At 39.8% G+C, this 19,669-nt stretch overlaps 1 protein-coding gene and 1 pseudogene across 1 annotated transcript in view; both read left to right on the top strand.

Annotated features, from left to right (window-relative positions):
* Positions 1–19,669, top strand: part of LOC145415010 (protein MON2 homolog) — a 1,148,323-nt gene that overhangs the window by 506,666 nt on the left and 621,988 nt on the right. The window lies entirely within an intron of this gene.
* LOC145415185 (5S ribosomal RNA) lies at positions 7,981–8,100 on the top strand (annotated as a pseudogene).

Consider the following 19,669-nt stretch of genomic DNA (forward strand, 5'->3'; position numbering starts at 1 on the left):
CTTTTCATTAGTGAAAACGGACTGGAAACGTTTGTTCATTATTTTTGCTTGCATTGCCGCATCCTTATAGACCTCTCCTTCTACTTTCAGTTTGGTGATTCCTTCCTTTTGTTTCAGTTTGCCATTAACGATTGGGTAAATATGAGTTGGAGCAGATGGGGACGTGGAAGGTGTGTGTAGAATATTTACAGAAGAAATATGTGCAGCATGTGATGTGGTGTGTGGAAGGAAGAGAAGACGGAGGGGGGTGCAAGGAACAGCGTGGTGGACTGAAGAGGTGAAACGGGCTGTGGCACAAAAGAAGAAAGCATACAATGAATGGATGAGAAATAGGGGCGTGGAAGAAGTTGAGAGGCGGAAGAGAGAGTTATATGTAGAAAGAAAGAGAGAGGTGAAAAGATTAGTAAGAGAGAGTAAGAAGAGAGTGGATGAGGAATTTGGAAGGAATTTGAGTGTAAAGTGGAGGGACTGTAAGAAAATGTTCTGGAAAGAGGTGAAAAGAGTAAGACAGGGTGGAAGTGGAGTTAGCAGGGGAGTGAAAGATAAAAATGGTAGATTACTAGTGGAGAAGGGAGAAAAAGTGAGCAGATGGAGAGAACACTTTAAGGAATTGTTGAACGTGGAGGATGGAAGTAATGCGAGTATAAGTGACTGGGGAATGGCTGGAAGAAGGAGGGAGGTGAGAAGACAGGAAGAAATCAGTAGGATAGAAGTTGTGGAAGCAATGAAGAAAGTTAAATCAGGGAAAGCCCCAGGAATTGATGGAGTGTGTGGTGAAATGCTGAAGCATGGGGGAGAGATAGTAGTAGAATGGATGTGGAAGATGTGCAGATTGGCCTGGGAGGAAGGTAGAGTCCCGGAGGATTGGAAGTCAGGTATAATTATTCCCTTGTACAAAGGAAAAGGGGAAAAAGAAGTGTGTGGTAATCATAGGGGCATTTGTCTTCTTAGTATAATAGGAAAAGTATATGGTAGGATACTTATTGACAGAGTTAGAGAAAGAACAGAGAAATTAGTTGGAGAAGAACAGGGAGGCTTTAGGAAGGGAAGAGGTTGTGTAGATCAGATATTCATTCTCAGATCTTTAGTGGATAAGTTTCTAGAGAAGGGAAAGAAGTTGTATGCGGCTTTCATGGATTTGGAGAAAGCATATGACAGGGTGGATAGACTAGGATTGTGGAAAGTGTTAAGAATACATGGAATAGATGGGAAGTTGTTGAATGCTGTGAAGAGTATGTACGATGGTGCGAAGGCTGCAGTGCGTGTGGATGGTGAACTAAGTGAATTTTTCTCTTTGAAAGTTGGGTTGAAACAGGGATGTGTCCTGTCTCCATGGTTGTTCAATCTGTACATGGATGGGGTAATAAAAGAGGTACAAGGTAGGGTAGTGGATGTTGGAGTGGCCCTGGTGAGAGAGGATAGTGTTTGGAAACTCCCTGTACTGTTGTTTGCAGATGATACCGTGTTGTTGAGTGAAGACGAAGGGGAGCTGCAAGGCTTGGTGGATGAGTTTGAGAGAGTGTGTAAGAAACGGAATCTAAAGGTTAATGTAGGGAAGAGTAAAGTGATGGTCTTTGAGAGAGGTGAAGTCAGTGAATGTACAGCGAGGTTGGATGGTGAGGAATTGGAAAATGTGAGTACGTTTAAGTACTTGGGTAGTGTGATGAGTAAGGATGGAGGTTTGGAGGGTGAAGTGCTTGAAAGGGTACAGCAGGGAAGAAAGGTTGCTGGTTCTTTGAAAGCAGTGATAAGAAACAGGGAAGTGAGCATGGAAGTGAAAAAGTTACTACATGACAGTATTGTGATACCAACTCTAACGTACGGAAGTGAAGCTTGGACGTTGTTGGAAGGACACAAGTCAAGAGTGAGAGCCGTGGAAATGAGTTATTTAAGAGGAGCCTGTGGAGTCACATGGAGAGACAGGCTGACGAATGAGGATATAAAGGAGCGTTGTGGTGTTGATGTGGATGTGATAGGAAGTGTTATGAGGAACACACTGAGGTGGTTTGGCCATGTGGAGAGGATGGAGGGTCAAAGACTGACGAAGAGAGTGTATGTGAGTGAGGTGGAGGGGGAAAGAGGGAGGGGGAGGCCGAGGATGAGATGGAGAGATGGGGTGGAGAGGTATATGAGAGAGGGGGGTGTGAGTTGGGAGCAGGGGAGTGAAATGGCGGGGGACAGGGCGACTTGGAGGCGATTTGTTTGTGGCCACCCCAAACGGGATTGAGGCGTCTGGCAATAGATAGATAGATAGATAGATAGTTCATCCTTACATTTGTCTATTATACCTTATTCAAAATTCCTTTCTGCTTCTCTGCGTATTGTTGTGTATTCATTTCTAGTTCTTTTATAGTCTTCCTTTGTTCTGTTGTTACCTCTCTTTCTCTAATTGTTCCACGCCGTGTCTCTCTCTTTTTTTGCTATCATACACCTTTTATTAAAGCACTCTTTTTTCCCGTTTTCTTTCCCCTTTACTCTTGGCACAAATTATTCCCACTCCCGAATTATACAGTTCTAGAAAAATATCCCACTTCGTTTGTATCTCTGTTGTTTCTCTGAATTTTCTCCAATCTGCATTTTCAAAAAATGTTCTCAATCCTGTAAAGTTTACTTTTCCAAAGTTGTACCTTCCCTGCCTATAAAGCTCGTCTCATGGCTCCACGTTCCCTGTTATCGTCTGGAACTCAGTGACCACATGATCACTTTTTCCAGTAGGACACTGATATTTCAAGGATTCTATTACATCGGGTTCTTTGGTAAACAGTAAATCCAGTCTTGGTGGTGTGTCCTCACCTCGGATCCTTGTCTCTTCTTTGACCCATTGCGTTATCACATTGTTCATTGCTATATTTAATAATATAGTGCCCCACAAATCCTCGCTGCCTCCTGAGTCCCATTCCTCCTAGTTCACCCCTTTACAATTGAAGTCACCCATTAAAATTATACTGTTGCTTTTCTCAATCAGTTTCTGTAAATAACATGCCATGTCTGACTGGATTTCCTGGTATTCATCATCATTCCATGCTCTTGTCTTAGGGGGAACATACACTACTGCCATATCTCGCCTGTTATTCTCTCCAGTTTCTAATTTCATATTTATCACTTCGGCCCAGCCTTCTCCCATTTCCACGGTATCTACATTTATGCTGTTCTTCACTGCTATCATCACTCCTCCTCCTGTTTTTTCTCTTCTGTCTCTTCTCCACAGTTTGTATTTACCATCTCCCAGATGAACATCAATATCTTCTCTTAAATTGGTCTCTACAAAGCACATAACGTCAGGTTCATGTATCCTCAAAAAATCATTGATTTCAAACCTTGCTGATATTAAACCATCAACATTAGTATATGCCACCTTCCAATGGTTTTTGATGTTTTCTATACCCTCTTTTCTCCTTCTCTCCGCCGGTACCACTTCGTTAACTTCTGATCTATGACTCTCCAATAAAACACTGTCTTCTCTTTCTCCGTTCTCTGTTCGTTTTTTACCTTTGCTTCTTTTACTAAGTCCTTTATTTTAGCTCTTTCTTCCTCATTTGCATCTCCCCTTATCTAAACATTTTTAAACCCTTCCTTGTCCAATAGTTTCCATGTTCTACTGATAATTTCGTTAACTGTTGCTTGGGACTTAAACTTTACCTTTAATGGCCTTGCTCCTCCTTCCTCGAACTTTCCCAATCTTAATACCTCTTCAATCTCTTCTTGAGCTTCGTTGTTTTCCTCCATGACTATTGATATTATTTCTTTAACTTTACTCAGTTCTTCTCTTTCTCTGTCTGATCTTATTGTAATACGTTTTTCTTTAACTCCTGAAATTATTATACATTTTTTCTTATCTGCTACATCTCTAACTAAAGATTCTCTGCTTCTCAACACCCTAACCACTTACCTCTCCACTTTTTCCTTGCTTTGTTGGTCTATAATATCTCTCAAATTTACATTTCCCTCTTCCTGAATTTTCTTCCACCCCTTATGTTGCTCCTTGATTTCTTTAATGTGCTCTTCCTGTATTCTTGATTTGGACTCAAACTCATCTAGTTTGCTTTTCATCATGTCCCTTTCCTCTTCCAACCTCTTATTCTCCCTCTTAAGCTGTTTTATTTCATTCGAGGCTGATTCATTGTTCACTTTTAATTCAGTAACTTCCCTTTCTTGTTCGTCACTACGTGTACAGATTTTTTCCAGTGTACTCCTTAAACTTTTGATCTCGTCTTCCTGCTCTATGGTCCATTCCTGTAACTCTTTAATTACTGCCCATACCTTTTTATCTCCTGGTCATTCCTCTCCACTGTTTTCTCTACACCTGGTATTCTTGTCTGGTTCAACTTAATACTTCCTTTTCCCACATCCTCTTCACAAAAGCCCTTAAATTCTTTCTCACTGGTTTTAAACAATGCACCGTCCGTTTCTTCCATGATTCAACCATATGGAGACTTTCTGTTTTCACTTTATCTTGTCCCTTTTATGACCGAAACCACTTTTTTTTTTTATTACTGTCCGACGAGACCACCAATCACGCACTTATTAACACAGTCACAATTAGGCTCAGCTTCCTGTCGTCGGTGATTCAGCGATTATTTCCCCACGATCCTGGAAGAGGTCCGTCTCTGTCGTCGACCCGTGTGTGTGTTTGTTCTTACCTTACCTAATTGTTCTGACCTAATTGTAGCTTTACAGGAATGATTGAAGCTCATACTGTCCTGTGTGTTAAACCATTCTTATAATACATATCCTTAAATTTATGAATAGTTTTGGCACACACTTTTTCATTTGGCAGTGCATTCCAATGATCAACTGCCCTGTTTAGGAAACTAAATTTCCTTGTGTCTTTATTGCCTTTCTTTTTATTTAGTTTTTTGCTGTGTCCTCTTGCTGATGCTTTCCCATAGGTTACATATTCATTTATGGCTATTTTCTCTTTCTGTGAGATGCATTTATATAGCATAATCATGTCTCCTCTTTTCCTTCTCTCCTGTAGTGTTGGTAGATTTAATTTTTCTAGCCATTTGTCGTAGTTTAGATCTTTAAGCTTGGTACCCATCTTGTAGCTGCCCTTTGTACTTTTTATTTATTTATTTATTTATTTATTTATTTATTTTTTTTTTAGATCAGGATTTCAGACTACTGATGCAAACTGCAGGGTTAGTCTGATGAATGATGCTAATATCTTTCTCAACATGTCTTCATTTATATATGTGAATGCTGTTCTTTGAGGTAGGTGGGGGCGGTCACCATCCACTCACTCAATGTAGTGCTGGTGTCGGGTGTCTGCCCTTTCCTCTCCTCCATCCTTCTTTCCTTCCATCATCATCTGTCTTTCTTTCCTTCATTCTTTCCTTGTCCTTCTGCCTACGGGTGACTTTACACTCTCTCTTCTGTCTTTCTTTTCCTCATTCTTTCCTCTTCCTTCTGCCTGTGGGTAACTCTACACTGAGTGACAAGCCAAATGATTTCCTGTAGACCAGGAAACCATTTACTATGCTGGGTGGTAACCATATAACCAAATTTTGGCACCTGGTGGTTTAGTGGGTAATTATTGCACTCCAGTCGGATTGATCCGGTACAGATTTGTATCAAAGGGGTGGTTGGGGTTGGTTGCTCATGTAATGCCACTCAGGGATGAGTGAGGCTGGTCACTCATCTTAAATGTCAGGACCAAATGCCTAGCCTGAGGCTCCTACACTTCTCATGGAGCAGTGTAGGATTGGATGATGGATGGATGAATGCTGTTCTCATATTAGCAAACAGTCTATACATGTTACGTACCTTCTCCCTGATATGGTCAGCCAGAGATAGTCTGTTATTAATAATCACTCCTAGGTCATTCTCCCTTTCTGATATGTGTAGGGTTGATCTTCCTAACTTATAATCCCAGTCTGGTCTTTTGTGACTTTTACTAAGCTTAATTACATGGCAAGTGTCCACATTAAATTCCATTTTCCATTTATTGCTCCATTCATGAAGCTTATTTAATTCTTCTTGTAGCTCTTTGCAAGAATCTGTTTTAGTAAGCAATGTTGGGTCTGGTTAGTACTTGGATGGGTGACCGCCTGGGAACACCAGATGCTGTTGGCATCCCTACGTCAAGTGGGGTTGGTGGAGGATTAGTGCCCCTCCCTGTAAAACAATTAACTCTAAGCCCTTGGCCACCCCGTTTGGGATACGTGGTGTCTGGCAATGAATGAATGAATGAATGATTTTTGCATCATCCGCAAACATACTTAGGTAGCTTCCATTTCCAGTGTTACTGTCTGTGTCATTTATATATACTGTACTAAAAACATCATTGGTGCTAGCACTGAGCTCTGTGGAACTCTGCTAGTCACTTCCCTCCTGGATGAGTAATTTCCCTTTAGAACTGTTCTCATTTCCCTTTTTCTGAGAAAATCCTGCATCCAGCAGTCCAGGTTGCCTTTGATACCTCCTTGATGGTACAGTTTCCAGAAAAGTGTTTGGTGCAGTACCCTTTCAAATGGTTTTTTGAAATCTAAATAAATACAGTCCACCCATTGTTTTCTTTTCTGTAATGTTTTTGTAACTCTATCATAGTAGCTTAATCGATTAAAAACACTTGGTTTTTTCTTTCCAAAACCGGACTGCCTTTCTGTTATCATACTGTATTCTTCTATATGGTTTACCCAAATTTCTCTAATCAGCTTTTCTAGTATCTTACTTACAACACTGGTCAGTGATACTGGTCAGTAGCTGGGTGGATTATGTTTGTTCCGTTTCTTGAATAGGGGAACAATGTTTGCTTTCTTCCAAATATCAAGTAGTTTACCCTGACCTAAAGGATTCCTTGTATATTAAATACAATGGTCTGCTGAACTCTTCCACACATTCATGTAGCACCCAACCTGCAATTTTGTCAGGACCATATGCTTTTCCTTTGTCTAGTTTACTTAACTCTTCCCGTACTTCTCTTTCTCATATTTGTATGTCTGATAATATGTGTGGGCCTGTATGTTCCATATCATCTCATTCAAATTTTTTTTTTTTTTTTTTTTTTTTTGTAAAAACTGACTGGAAGTTTTTTTTTAGTGCTCCACAAATATCTTTCTCTTGTATATAGATGATTCCCACATCTGTAAGGGAGTGTAATTCATCTTTAACTTTGGTTTTTGCTTCGGCTGTAGCATTAACACATTACCCTCGTTTCGGCAATATGAGTTCTCTCCCAGGTCGCGTTTCACTTTAGAACTCTCTCCCACCAGTCTGCAAGGAACTATCACAGCGAGAGGATTTATGTCGCTTTACTGAGTACCAATGAGGGATATGCCTTCATAAAAGTAGTGTGTCACTGGTGGCCCAACACATGGTATCCTGACATTTTCTTCTCATGTTGGATGATGCACCACTGGTGGATCACTGAGGTAGTGTACTAATTTGGCCCAGGTAGCGCAGTTTCCGCTCACTCGTACCTGGCACTTCGTTTTCTTTGGTTTGTGCCCATCTCATTCTCTGTCGTGAAGTTCCAGGTGGCACTTAGCTATTTAGGTAATTGAAGGAAGTCCATGCAAAGGTCCAACACTACCTTTTTTATTATTATCTTGTTTCTTGTTCATTTTTCCTCCTTCTAATCTCTTCACCAGCTTTCTAAAGTTTTTTTTTTTTCATCACTGAAGACAGTGTTTCTTTGCAACCAAGCATAATGATAGCTGGGTACGTTGAATGCCGTAATAGTAATCATCAGTATCCAGCCAGGGATAATTACAAGTATTGGTTATAATTAATCATTTATAATTATTTTAAAAAGTTTAATAACCAGAAACATCCAGCACTTATCTTTTTTTGTTGTTTCCTAACAAAGTAAATGTAGAACTGTTAGAAACAAGAGTGGTTACTCCATTTTTTCTTCCAGTAAAAAATCACAAATATTTATCATTAGTAAATTTACTCCTTGTTTGTTTTTTCAAGAAAAGTGTATTTGCATCTCATGGCCCTAGTTCTGCAACATGGAGTTATTTTTCAAAGTTTTTGTGTAATTAATATACCACGTTGAGTACACCGCTTCCCGTCCGATCAGCGAAGTTAAGCAACGTTGGGTCTGGTTAGTACTTGGATGGGTGACCGCCTGGGAACACCAGATGCTGTTGGCATCCCTACGTGTCAAGTGGGGTTGGTGGAGGATTAGTGCCCCTCCCTGTAAAACAATTAACTCTAAGCCCTTGGCCACCCCGTTTGGGATACATGGCGTCTGGCAATGGATGAATGAATGAATAGTATTGTTTGACATCTAAATGAAATGTAATAGTCACTACTCAAAGTCTGATATATATTCTCCAACTAAATAGGCATTTCTCTAATCTTATATCATTATCCTATTCAACATGTCTTCTACTGTTGGAGCAGCAACAAAAAATCTGCCCAGCCAATATTCGTGAAGGTGAAATACATGAAAAAGTGAAAACAAATTATTACCCTTTATTGCACCATCAGTGTATCAACACGCTAGGAAAGAGGACATCAAATGGTACACCAGTGGCCCAGAACGCGGGTAACGTGTTAAAATAGCTTAGGTTGGTCACTACTTTTATTTATAATGTCTTCCTCAACCTGTCTCTGAGGCTTCCTCCATATCTTCGTACAGTTACCTCTCAACTGACACGAGTTTAAAAAACGCGTTTTCGTTTTAACAAGGGTTTCTCGATTTAACGCAACTTTACACGTATGTGATGGTTTCAAATTAGCCGCGCGCGCCTTGGACAGTCCCAAGCTGATAGACCGTGTGTGGCAGTTTATGCATAAATGCAATTTTTTATTTGTCTGTTGCTTAAACTGGTTTTATTCGAACTATAATATTCGAAAATGAAGTTTGGCCCCTTTCTGAGCAATTTGGCTCATTTTCGGACAAAATTTGGCCACGAAAGTGATGGTAGATCTAAATTGTTACAACTTGATGCTGCAGAACAGAAAGAAGAAAACCACTCAGACCAAGATAGAGCAGTTCTTTATGAAGAAGACAGAAAACTTAAGGGAGTTATCTTCATCACCAGTAGCACGGGAGTCAGAGGAAGAGGAAGTACAGCAGAGTAAGGAGGGACAAAAAATTTAGGGTGGGGAGCGGCGGGAAGTGGGGTAGCGGGGTAAGGAGGGACAGCAGCAGATGACGAGTGATGCATAGATGAAGTGAGGCTGTGTGTTGTTATTGTTTGTGACCTACTTACTGTAATGAAAATGTTGCTTTTACTGTAGTGTTTTTATGACCAGCTACTGCATTAATAATGTTAGGAACTTTCACAATGCCGTGAATGAAGCAGAATTGAAAGAGTATCCACGTAATAAACGAAAACAGTATGTATTTGGGGAGAAGTAAACAACACTTCGGTCCAGCTAGGGCTCAAATGTTGTTTATTTCTCCCCAGATATACTGTTTTTGTTTTTTACGTGGATTTTCCTTCAAATTAATATTGTTGCTTTTAAGTTTAGAGTCGCATAACTCCCCAAATGGGTAGACTTTCTCAGAGTCCAGGAACGGAACCCCCAATATTACCATTGTTTCTTATGGGAAAATTATGTTTAAGAAACGCGTTTTTAACTAACGCAACCTCTCCAGGAACCTAACCCCTGCGTTATTTGAGAGGTTACTGTATAATCATTTCTTGCCTGTTTAGGCTATACTTGTAGTTGTTATACGAGGTACTACCCAAAAGTTCCAGTAATTTGAAGAGAGGGAGCCAACCATTCGCAGTTTTGCCTTTTGCCGCTAGGAAGAATCAGCAGCACCTCTTGTGTGTCAGTGTAGCTCCGGCCGTGTCTGTGAGAAGACGAGTTGTTGAGCTACTCTTACTATTGTAACATGGTGTCTAGGTGGTTTGGCGGTTTTGCATTGGCGGACCACACTGAACAAAGAACCTGCATCAAGTTCTGCCTCAAGATCATCAAGATGGCTGCAGAAACTCACCGGTTGCTTCAGCAAACCTTTGGTGACAATGCCATATCCCAAAGCAGAACATTTTTCTGGTACAAGCGGTTCAAGGAAGGACAAATGTCTATCGAAGACAATGACCATTCTGGATGATCGTCAATGGCAACAACACCAGAAAACATCGGAAATGTTTATCAGGCTATCCTTGCAAATTGTAGACGAACTACCCATGATATTTGTGATATCGTTGGACTGTCGTACTGGAGTGTACAACGCATTTTGTCGAACGTGTTGGTTATGAGACACATTACTGCAAAATTTGTGCCAAGACTGCGGAGTGGCGAGCAGAAGGCACATTGCATTTGCAGTGCAAGAGCTCAAGAATCAGGTCAGAGATGATGCCACCTTCATATCCAAGGTCATAACTGGTGATGAATCATGGGTTTATGGTTATAACCCGGAAACAAAGCAGCAGTCATCACAATGGAAGTCTTCCAATTCACTGAGGCCGAAAAAAGCGCGTCAAGTTTGCAGCAATATCAAGTCAATGCTGATCATTTTGATATCCAAGGGATTTTGTTCACAAGGAATTCGTCCCACTCAGTCAGTCTGTCAGCGGAAAGTTTTACTGTAAAGTTTTGCAGCATCTGAGGGAGAACATTCAGCGCAAACGTCCAGAATGGAGGAAGAACAAGGACTGGGTCCTGCATCATGACAGTGCCCCCACCCACACATCAGTTGTTATCTGGCAGTTCCTGGCTTCCACTAACATGGTAGTCATTCCCCACCCACCCTATTCACCTGACTTTGCCCCTGCTACTTCTTCCTGTTTCCCAATCTGAAATTGTGACTGAAAGGGCATAGATTTGACTTGATTGAGGAGATCCAGACAGAATCGCAGGAGGTGCTCAAGACCATCATGTCTGAAGCCTTCCAGGGATGCATGGACTCGTGGAAAAAAAGGCAGAGACCCCTGTAGATATGCCCAAGGGAATTACTTTGAAGGTGACAGTGAGAACTAGGAGGTAAAATAACTTATTTTCCTACAATATTGAAATTACAGGTACTTTTGGGTAGCACCTAGTATCCCCTCTCACTATTGTGTCTTCTGTATCTTTTCCACAGCAAGTCTCCTTTTTCTTTTGATTTTTTTTCATTCTATTTTAAACCATTTCTTTATTTTCATTTCTGTTTCTTTGTGCTGAAGGATGTATTTTTGGACTGCTGTTTCACAAAGATCACAGAATTTTCTATATGTAATATTTAATTCTTGTCCTCCAAGCTCCTTTTTTTAATCTGTTTATAAGAAGTATTTCTTCAGGTCATGATAGTTGCCCTTTTTGTAGTTTAGACTCTTTTTGTAACTGTCATTACTGGTAACAGTGTCATGTAATCCTGGAGTTGCAATTTAATACTTGAGTGTGTAAGAAACGGAATCTAAAGGTGAATGTAGGGAAGAGTAAAGTGATGGTCTTTGAGAGAGGTGAAGTCAGTGAATGTACAGCGAGGTTGGATGGTGAGGAATTGGAAAATGTGAGTACGTTTAAGTACTTGGGTAGTGTGATGAGTAAGGATGGAGGTTTGGAGGGTGAAGTGCTTGAAAGGGTACAGCAGGGAAGAAAGGTTGCTGGTTCTTTGAAAGCAGTGATAAGAAACAGGGAAGTGAGCATGGAAGTGAAAAAGTTACTACATGACAGTATTGTGATACCAACTCTAACGTACGGAAGTGAAGCTTGGACGTTGTTGGAAGGACACAAGTCAAGAGTGAGAGCCGTGGAAATGAGTTATTTAAGAGGAGCCTGTGGAGTCACATGGAGAAACAGGCTGACGAATGAGGATATAAAGGAGCGTTGTGGTGTTGATGTGGATGTGATAGGAAGCGTTATGAGGAACACACTGAGGTGGTTTGGCCACGTGGAGAGGATGGAGGGTGAAAGACTGACGAAGAGAGTGTATGTGAGTGAGGTGGAGGGGGAAAGAGGGAGGGGGAGGCCGAGGATGAGATGGAGAGATGGGGTGGAGAGGTATATGAGAGAGGGGGGGTGTGAGTTGGGAGCAGGGGAGTGAAATAGCGGGGGACAGGGCGACTTGGAGGCGATTTGTTTGTGGCCACCCCAAACGGGATTGAGGCGTCTGGCAATAGATAGATAGATAGATGGTCACTCTTGCTGAATGGAGGGTGATACATTATATTGTCAGTATCATTTTCTTGCCGGTTATATATAAGATCTAGTACTGATGGATCATCAGGTCCTCTTTTTCTAGTGTTTTCCATTACATGCTGTATTAGGAAAAACTCCTGCACAAGATCCAGGACCTTTTGATCCCAACAGCTTTCACGGCTTCATACATCTAGAGTATTCCAATTTACAGTTGTATTGAAATCACCAGTTAATATAATTCTTTCAGATTTCTCTTCCATTCTGGGTAGTAATGTTGTTAACCCTTAGCCTGCGGCAGCAGTTGGTGAGACGCACCTAAAAAAAAAAAAAAAAAAAATAGTCTTTATATAGATTCCCCCGACCACAGAACTGGATCATAAATATAGTTACACTCAACCCTCGGCTATCACGGGTTCCACTATAGCATATCTCGCTATCACGCCTATATAAAAAACTACCCAAATACCTTTATCATGCACTAAATGCACGCTATCGTGCATCGCAAATATTCAAAAATTTCAAAAAGGCCAGGCACCAGTGCTCTGTCCAGCCAAAAAATCTTCACTTCGTGATAGGTCGTGTGATGTCAGGGCCAGCCGAGCGCTGATTGGCCGCCTGACCGAGTCTCCTTCCCGCCAAACCATTCAAGTGCGTGCCCTCAGACTGTGAACAGTGATAGCGAGAACAAGAACTTTTTTTTATTATATGACCATGGCCAACGTACCCCCTGCCCTTCCCCCTACCATCACCCAACATAATGCTGCGGCACCTGGCAGGGAAATAAAGAAGAGGAAGAACCTAAGTTATGCAGATTAACTGGAAATGTGAAACTTATAGAGAATGGTGAGACCAAGCGAAGTGTGGGGAAGAAACATAACATCAATGAATCAACTGTGAGGGGTATTTATAAGAATCGTGATCACATCATAAAACATGCTCATTTTTAGACTATTATATATTAATATGTGGTACAAAAAAGGTATCTCAGGGGTAAATATTGAGGTCATGGCACCAATTAGAATTATTACCATAAGTTCTTCAATTCGGCTATCACGGTTTCGGCTATAGCGCATCCATAGCGGGACCAATTGGGAGTGATAGCCAAGGGTTGAGTGTACACCGCATTATGATAGGTTTTAACATAATCTATAAATAGACTCTACCACAATGTAAGGCTTTAACATAATCTATATATAGACTCCGCTGCAATGTAAGGCTTTAACACAATCTATATATAGACTGTACCACAATGTGGAACAATTGTTACATTTCATTAGCATAGCAAAGATGCTTATAATACTAAAACCTTTATTTTGTTAGCAGCTATTATTCATATTTGTAAAAGTAAGGTAAATGGAATCACTCACACCCACAAGCAAAGCTATGTCCAGGACTTGTGCTCTGGATGTGGTTTCCCTCCACCCTCTCTCACTAAATTGTTGCTAATCCAACCTAATCTCTAATGGGTTTGTTCCTCCTGTGGTACATGATTCTGAGTACGACATCCAAATATCAAAAGAAAAGTATGAAATGAGTTCTACAGGAGAAACAAAAGAGTGCTGCACCTCCTCTAAGAGCTGGAAACAGACTGATTGTGTCACCATGTGCACACCCTTATATAGGCCACCTGCTACCCATTGGTTGCCAGATAGGGATATCTGAGGCTCTAGGGCACTTACACATTGCTGTCTATATATAGTCTCTGCTAGGATTTACAGGGGACAATTTTGGGGGTAGCGTCTATATATAGTCTCCCCGCAATTTTTCAGTTGATTTTACAGTCTTTATATAGTACCACCACCAGGTCTTCATATTCAGCTCTTATCCATGTGTTTCATTTGGATGGCATGTATAAATTTACCACAATTGATTTCCCATCAGATGTGTTAATTTCCAATGCAATCTGTTCTGCTTGTGAGGGTATATCTATTTTCATTTCTTTGACTTGTAGATTTTTCTTTCTCAAGATTATAATTCCTCCTTTTCTTAAATTTCTGTCTTCCCCATATACTGTATTCCTCTAAGTGTAGGATATAGTTTGTTATCTTTGTGGATAATTTTTTTTCATTTAGGTAAATCGTATGTTTTTCCTTTCTTTGGTATTCCTTTGGTATACTGTGTGCGTTCTTACCTAATTGTTCTTACCTAATTGTATCTTTACAGGAATGAGTCAAGCTCGTACTGTCCCATGTCTTAAACCATATTTATCATACATATCCTTAAATTTGTGAATTGTTTTGGCACACACTATTTAATTCGGTAGTGCATTCCATTGATCAATTGCTCTGTTTGGGAAACTGAACTTCCTTACGTCTTTATCACCTCTCTTCTTATGCAGTTTTTTGCAGTGTCCTCTTGCTGATGCTTCTCCATATGTTAAGTAATCATTTATGTCTATTTTCTCCTTTCCTGATATGCACTTATATAGCATTATCATGTCACCTCTTTTCCTTCTCTCCTGTAGTGTTGGTAGATTCAGTTTATTTAGTATTTCTTCGTAGCTTAGGTCCCTTAAGCTTGGTATCCATCTTGTAGCGGCCCTTTGAACTTTTTCAATCTTGTCTATATGCTTTTTGAGATGAGGACTCCAGACTACTGGTGCATATTCCAGGGTTGGTCTAATAAATGATGTTATTATCCTTCTTAGCATGTCTTCATTTATGTATGTGAATGCTATTCTCATATTTGCAAGCAGTGTATACATGTTCCGTACCTTCTCGCTGATGTGGTCAGCCGGAGATAGTCTGTTATTGATAATCACACCTAGGTCTTTCTCTCTTTCTGATGTGTATAGGGTTTTATTTCCTAACTTATAATCCCAATCAGGTCTTTTTCCACTTTTACCAAACTTGATTACATGACACTTGTCCACATTGAATTCCATTTGCCATGTACTACTCCATTCATGAAGTTTATTTAATTCTTCTTGTAGCTTCCTACAAGAGTCTGTGCTAGTAATTCTCCTTTGTATTTTTGCATCATCTGCAAACATATTCAGATAGCTCTCATTTCCAGTGTTACTGTTTATATCATTTATATACACTAAAAACTTGATTGGTGCCAGCACCGAACCCTGTGGTACTCCACTGGTCACTTCTTTCCATGATGAGTAGTTTCCTCTTAGTACTGTCCTGATTTCTCTTTTTATGAGAAAGTCTTGCATCCAACAAAACAGTTTGCTTCGAATTCCATAAAAGTTGTTGGTGTGGTACTGTGTCAACAGCTTTCTTGAAATCTAAATAGATACTGTCCACCCATCCTTCCCTTTCCTGTATTATGTTTGTTACTCTGTCATAGTAGCTCAACAGATTAGTAACACATGATTTTCCTTTTCTGAAACCAAACTGTCTTTCTGTTATCATACTGTGTTCTTCTAGATGATTTACCTAAGCTTTTCTTATAAGTTTTTCTAATACTTTGCTTACAACACTGGTCAGTGATACTGGTCGGTAGTTGAGAGGATTTTGTCTATTTCCTTTCGTGAATAAGGGGACTATATTTGCTTTTTTCCAAATATCAGGTAGTTTCCCTTGACTCAAGGATTTCTTGAAAATTAAAAATAGTGGTTTACTTAACTCCTTTGCACATTCTCGTAATACCCAACATGAAATTTCATCATGACCACTTGCTTTTCCTCTGTCTAATCTACTTAACTCCTCCTGTATTACTTTTTCTGCTATTTGTATATCTGGTAATATGTGTGGACATGCGTGTTCCACATAGTCCCTCTCAAAATTTTTTTCTTCTGTAAAAACTAATTGGAAATTCTTATTTAGTGCTTCACAAATATCATTCTCTTGTGTATAAGTGATTCCCTCGTCCGTAATGGATTGTATTATATCTTTTACTTTGGTTTTGCTTCTGATATAGCAGTAAAACAGCTTTGGTTGATCACTGCTTTTATTGATTATATCCTGTCATTGCTCTTTACTATGTCATATGCTATCCTGAAGTTATAATTTAGTATTGCATGGTCGCTTTTGCCGAGAGGAGGGTGATATATTAAACTGTCAATGTCATTTTCTTGCCTAGTAAATATTAGATCTAGCACTGAAGGTACATCAAGTCCTCTTTTTCTGGTGGTTTCCCCTCGCATGTTGCGTTAAGAAAAACTCTTGTACGAGATCCAGGAGCTTTTGGTCCCAACAGCTTTCTTGGCTATTTATATCTAGAGTATTCCAATTTATATTTGTATTGAAGTCCCCAGTTAGTATGGATGGGGTAATAAAAGAGGTACAAGGTAGGGTAGTGGATGTTGGAGTGGCCCTGGTGAGAGAGGATAGTGTTTGGAAACTCCCTGTACTGTTGTTTGCAGATGATACTGTGTTGTTGAGTGAAGACGAAGGGGAGCTGCAAGGCTTGGTGGATGAGTTTGAGAGAGTGTGTAAGAAACGGAACCTAAAGGTGAATGTAGGGAAGAGTAAAGTGATGGTCTTTGAGAGAGGTGAAGTCAGTGAATGTATAGCGAGGTTGGATGGTGAGGAATTGGAAAATGTGAGTACGTTTATTTGGGTAGTGTGATGAGTAAGGATGGAGGTTTGGAGGGTGAAGTGCTTGAAAGGGTACAGCAGGGAAGAAAGGTTGCTGGTTCCTTGAAAGCAGTGATAAGAAACAGGGAAGTGAGCATGGAAGTAAAAAAGTTACTACATGACAGTATTGTGATACCAACTCTAACGTACGGAAGTGAAGCTTGGACATTGTTGGAAGGACACAAGTCAAGAGTGAGAGCAGTGGAAATGAGTTATTTAAGAGGAGCCTGTGGAGTCACGTGGAGAGACAGGCTGACGAATGAGGATATAAAGGAGCGTTGTGGTGTTGATGTGGATGTGATAGGAAGCGTTGTGAGGAACACACTGAGGTGGTTTGGCCATGTGGAGAGGATGGAGGGTGAAAGACTGACGAAGAGAGTGTATGTGAGTGAGGTGGAGGGTGGAAGAGGGAGGGGGAGACCGAGGATGAGATGGAGGGATGGGGTGGAGAGGTATATGAGAGAGGGGGGTGTGAGTTGGGAGCAGGGTAGTGAAATGGCGGGGGACAGGGCGACTTGGAGGCGATTTGTTTGTGGCCACCCCAAACGGGATTGAGGCGTCTGGCAATAGATAGATAGATAGATCCTCCTCAAACTGTTTTTGGGCTTCCCTCCTTATTCTTGTACAGTCGTTTCTTGCCTGTTTGTAATTATTATACGCTCTTTCACTATTGTGTCTTCTGTATCTATTCCACAACAAATCTCTTCTTTCTTTTGATTTTGTACATTCTGTATTGAACCATTTCTGTATTTTCTTATCTGCTTCATTGTGCTGTGGGATGTACTTCTGGACTCCTATTTCATAAAATTCACAAAATTTTTTATATACAGCATTTAAATCTTGTCCTCCAAGCTCATTTTCCCAATCAACTTCTGAGAAATACTTCTTTAGGTCTTGATAATTTCCCTTTTTATAGTTTAGGCTCTTTTTGTAACTGTCATTGCTGTTTACTATGTCATATGCTATCCTGAAGTTATAATTTAGTATTGCATGGTCGCTTTTGCCGAGAGGAGGGTGATATATTAAACTGTCAATGTCATTTTCTTGCCTAGTAAATATTAGATCTAGCACTGAAGGTACATCAAGTCCTCTTTTTCTGGTGGTTTCCCCTCGCATGTTGCGTTAAGAAAAACTCTTGTACGAGATCCAGGAGCTTTTGGTCCCAACAGCTTTCTTGGCTATTTATATCTAGAGTATTCCAATTTATATTTGTATTGAAGTCCCCAGTTAGTATAATTCTTTCCGATTTCTCTTCCATTTTATGTAGCAATGATCTTATACTCTGAATTGTACTCTCTGCCAGGTCGTCATATTCGTCTCTTTCCCATGTGTTTGATCTGGGTGGCATGTATAAATTGGCTACAATTACTTTACCTTCAGATGTGTCAATCTCGATTGCAATCAGTTCTACTTGTGATGGTATATCTAGGTTTATTTCCTTGACTTTTAGATTTTTCTTAGTTAATATTATAATTCCTCCTCCTTTTTTTAAATATCTGTCTCTTCTCCATATATTGTATTCCTCTAAGTTTAGTATGTCATTGGATATCCTTGGTGTTAATTTTGTCTCAGTTAAGCATATTATTTGTGGTTCATTTTCTCTGACATAATCATTCACCTCTAGTAATTTAGATACCATTCCATCCACATTTGAGTACATCAACTTTATCATCTTGTTTATATACTTGTCATGACATGGTTCTACTACCTTCCTCCTTTTTATTCCATCCTGTTTGTGTACCACTTTCGTACCTGCAATCCTATTACTTTGTAAAAAAATTTCTTCTTCTCCTCTTCTGATCTTCCCTCATTTTTTGTTTTTGCTTCCTCCCTTTTCTCTTTCATTAATTCCAGTTCCTCTTGTGTTAGGCATCTTTTTATCCATATATTTTTGAACTCCTCTTTTTCCATAAGATTCTTTGTATTTTTTAGTATCTCTTCCACAGTGTTTACACTTTGGAAAGTCACCTTTAGAGGTCTTGTCTTGCTTTTCTCGTATTTCCCCAACCCCTTTTTTTTCTCTATGTCTTTACTACAGATTTCCTCTGATACTTCTTTCAGTAAGCTCATTACATTTGCCATCTCCTTTTTGTCTCTTGTGATCTTGTTTTTAACTTCTTCCTTTTCTATGCCAGTAATTACTATTGATTTATTTATCTCTACTGAATCTCTGACTAACTTTGGATTGTTTTGGATTATTCTTTTCACTTCCTTTTTAATGCTTTTTTCCTCCACCCTTGTTTCTAAGTCTTTCTTTACTTTCACCATTTCAGCATACGTGGTTTCTACATCATTTTTGTAGCTTTGCACAGCTTCATTCACCTGTGTTATCTTCTCCTCAGTATCACTGCTCTGGTCCATAAGACTGCTTGCTTGCCTAATTGTCTCTGTGTTATTTTTTAACTCTTCCATAACACTCTCGTGATTGACTACTGTACTTGCCATTTCACTCACTTTCTTCCTAAGCGTACTCAATTCCACTGTTAGTTCACTGATGGTTGTGTCTTTCTTATTGGCCTCCCTTCCTAGTTTTTCTATCTCTTCTTTTTGCAAGGGCATTTGCTTCTTTATTTCATCAATTTCATTTTTGAAAGCTATTTCTAGTTTGTGTACACGTTCAACCAGTCTATTGTGAGTCTCCACTTCAACCAGTTCTTAGTAGAAATCATCATTTTGCTTTTTACTTTTATCCCTTTTCTTTTCTAAATTTGTTTTACTGAAGTATGTATCCATTTTGTAATACTAAATGAACAGAGTATGTACTTACAGAGTATGTACACTTTCCCCATGTTGCTGTAGTATAAACAAACCCAGCTGACTCAGCTCATCGTGGTTCTTTGTTCTGTTTGAACCAGTCTTATTTAAACTTATTATTTCTTTTCCTTTTAATAATGAAAAATCATTTGGTCTAACCTGGTACAGAGCTTGACTCATTCAAAGATACTAATTTAGGTAATGCCACTGGCTGTGTTGGTCTGGTACGGAGCGCCGATGACGGACGTCTACCTCCGATGACTCCCTCTGTGTGTGTGTGTGTGTGTGTGTGTGTGTGTGTTTGTGTGTGTGTGTGTTTACTTAATTGTACCATGTTATACAAGATTTGAGCTAAG

Source organism: Coenobita brevimanus, chromosome 101, assembly GCF_032717465.1.
Source record: "Coenobita brevimanus isolate Jiangsu-jjx chromosome 101, ASM3271746v2, whole genome shotgun sequence".
NCBI classification, from domain to species: domain Eukaryota; kingdom Metazoa; phylum Arthropoda; class Malacostraca; order Decapoda; family Coenobitidae; genus Coenobita; species Coenobita brevimanus.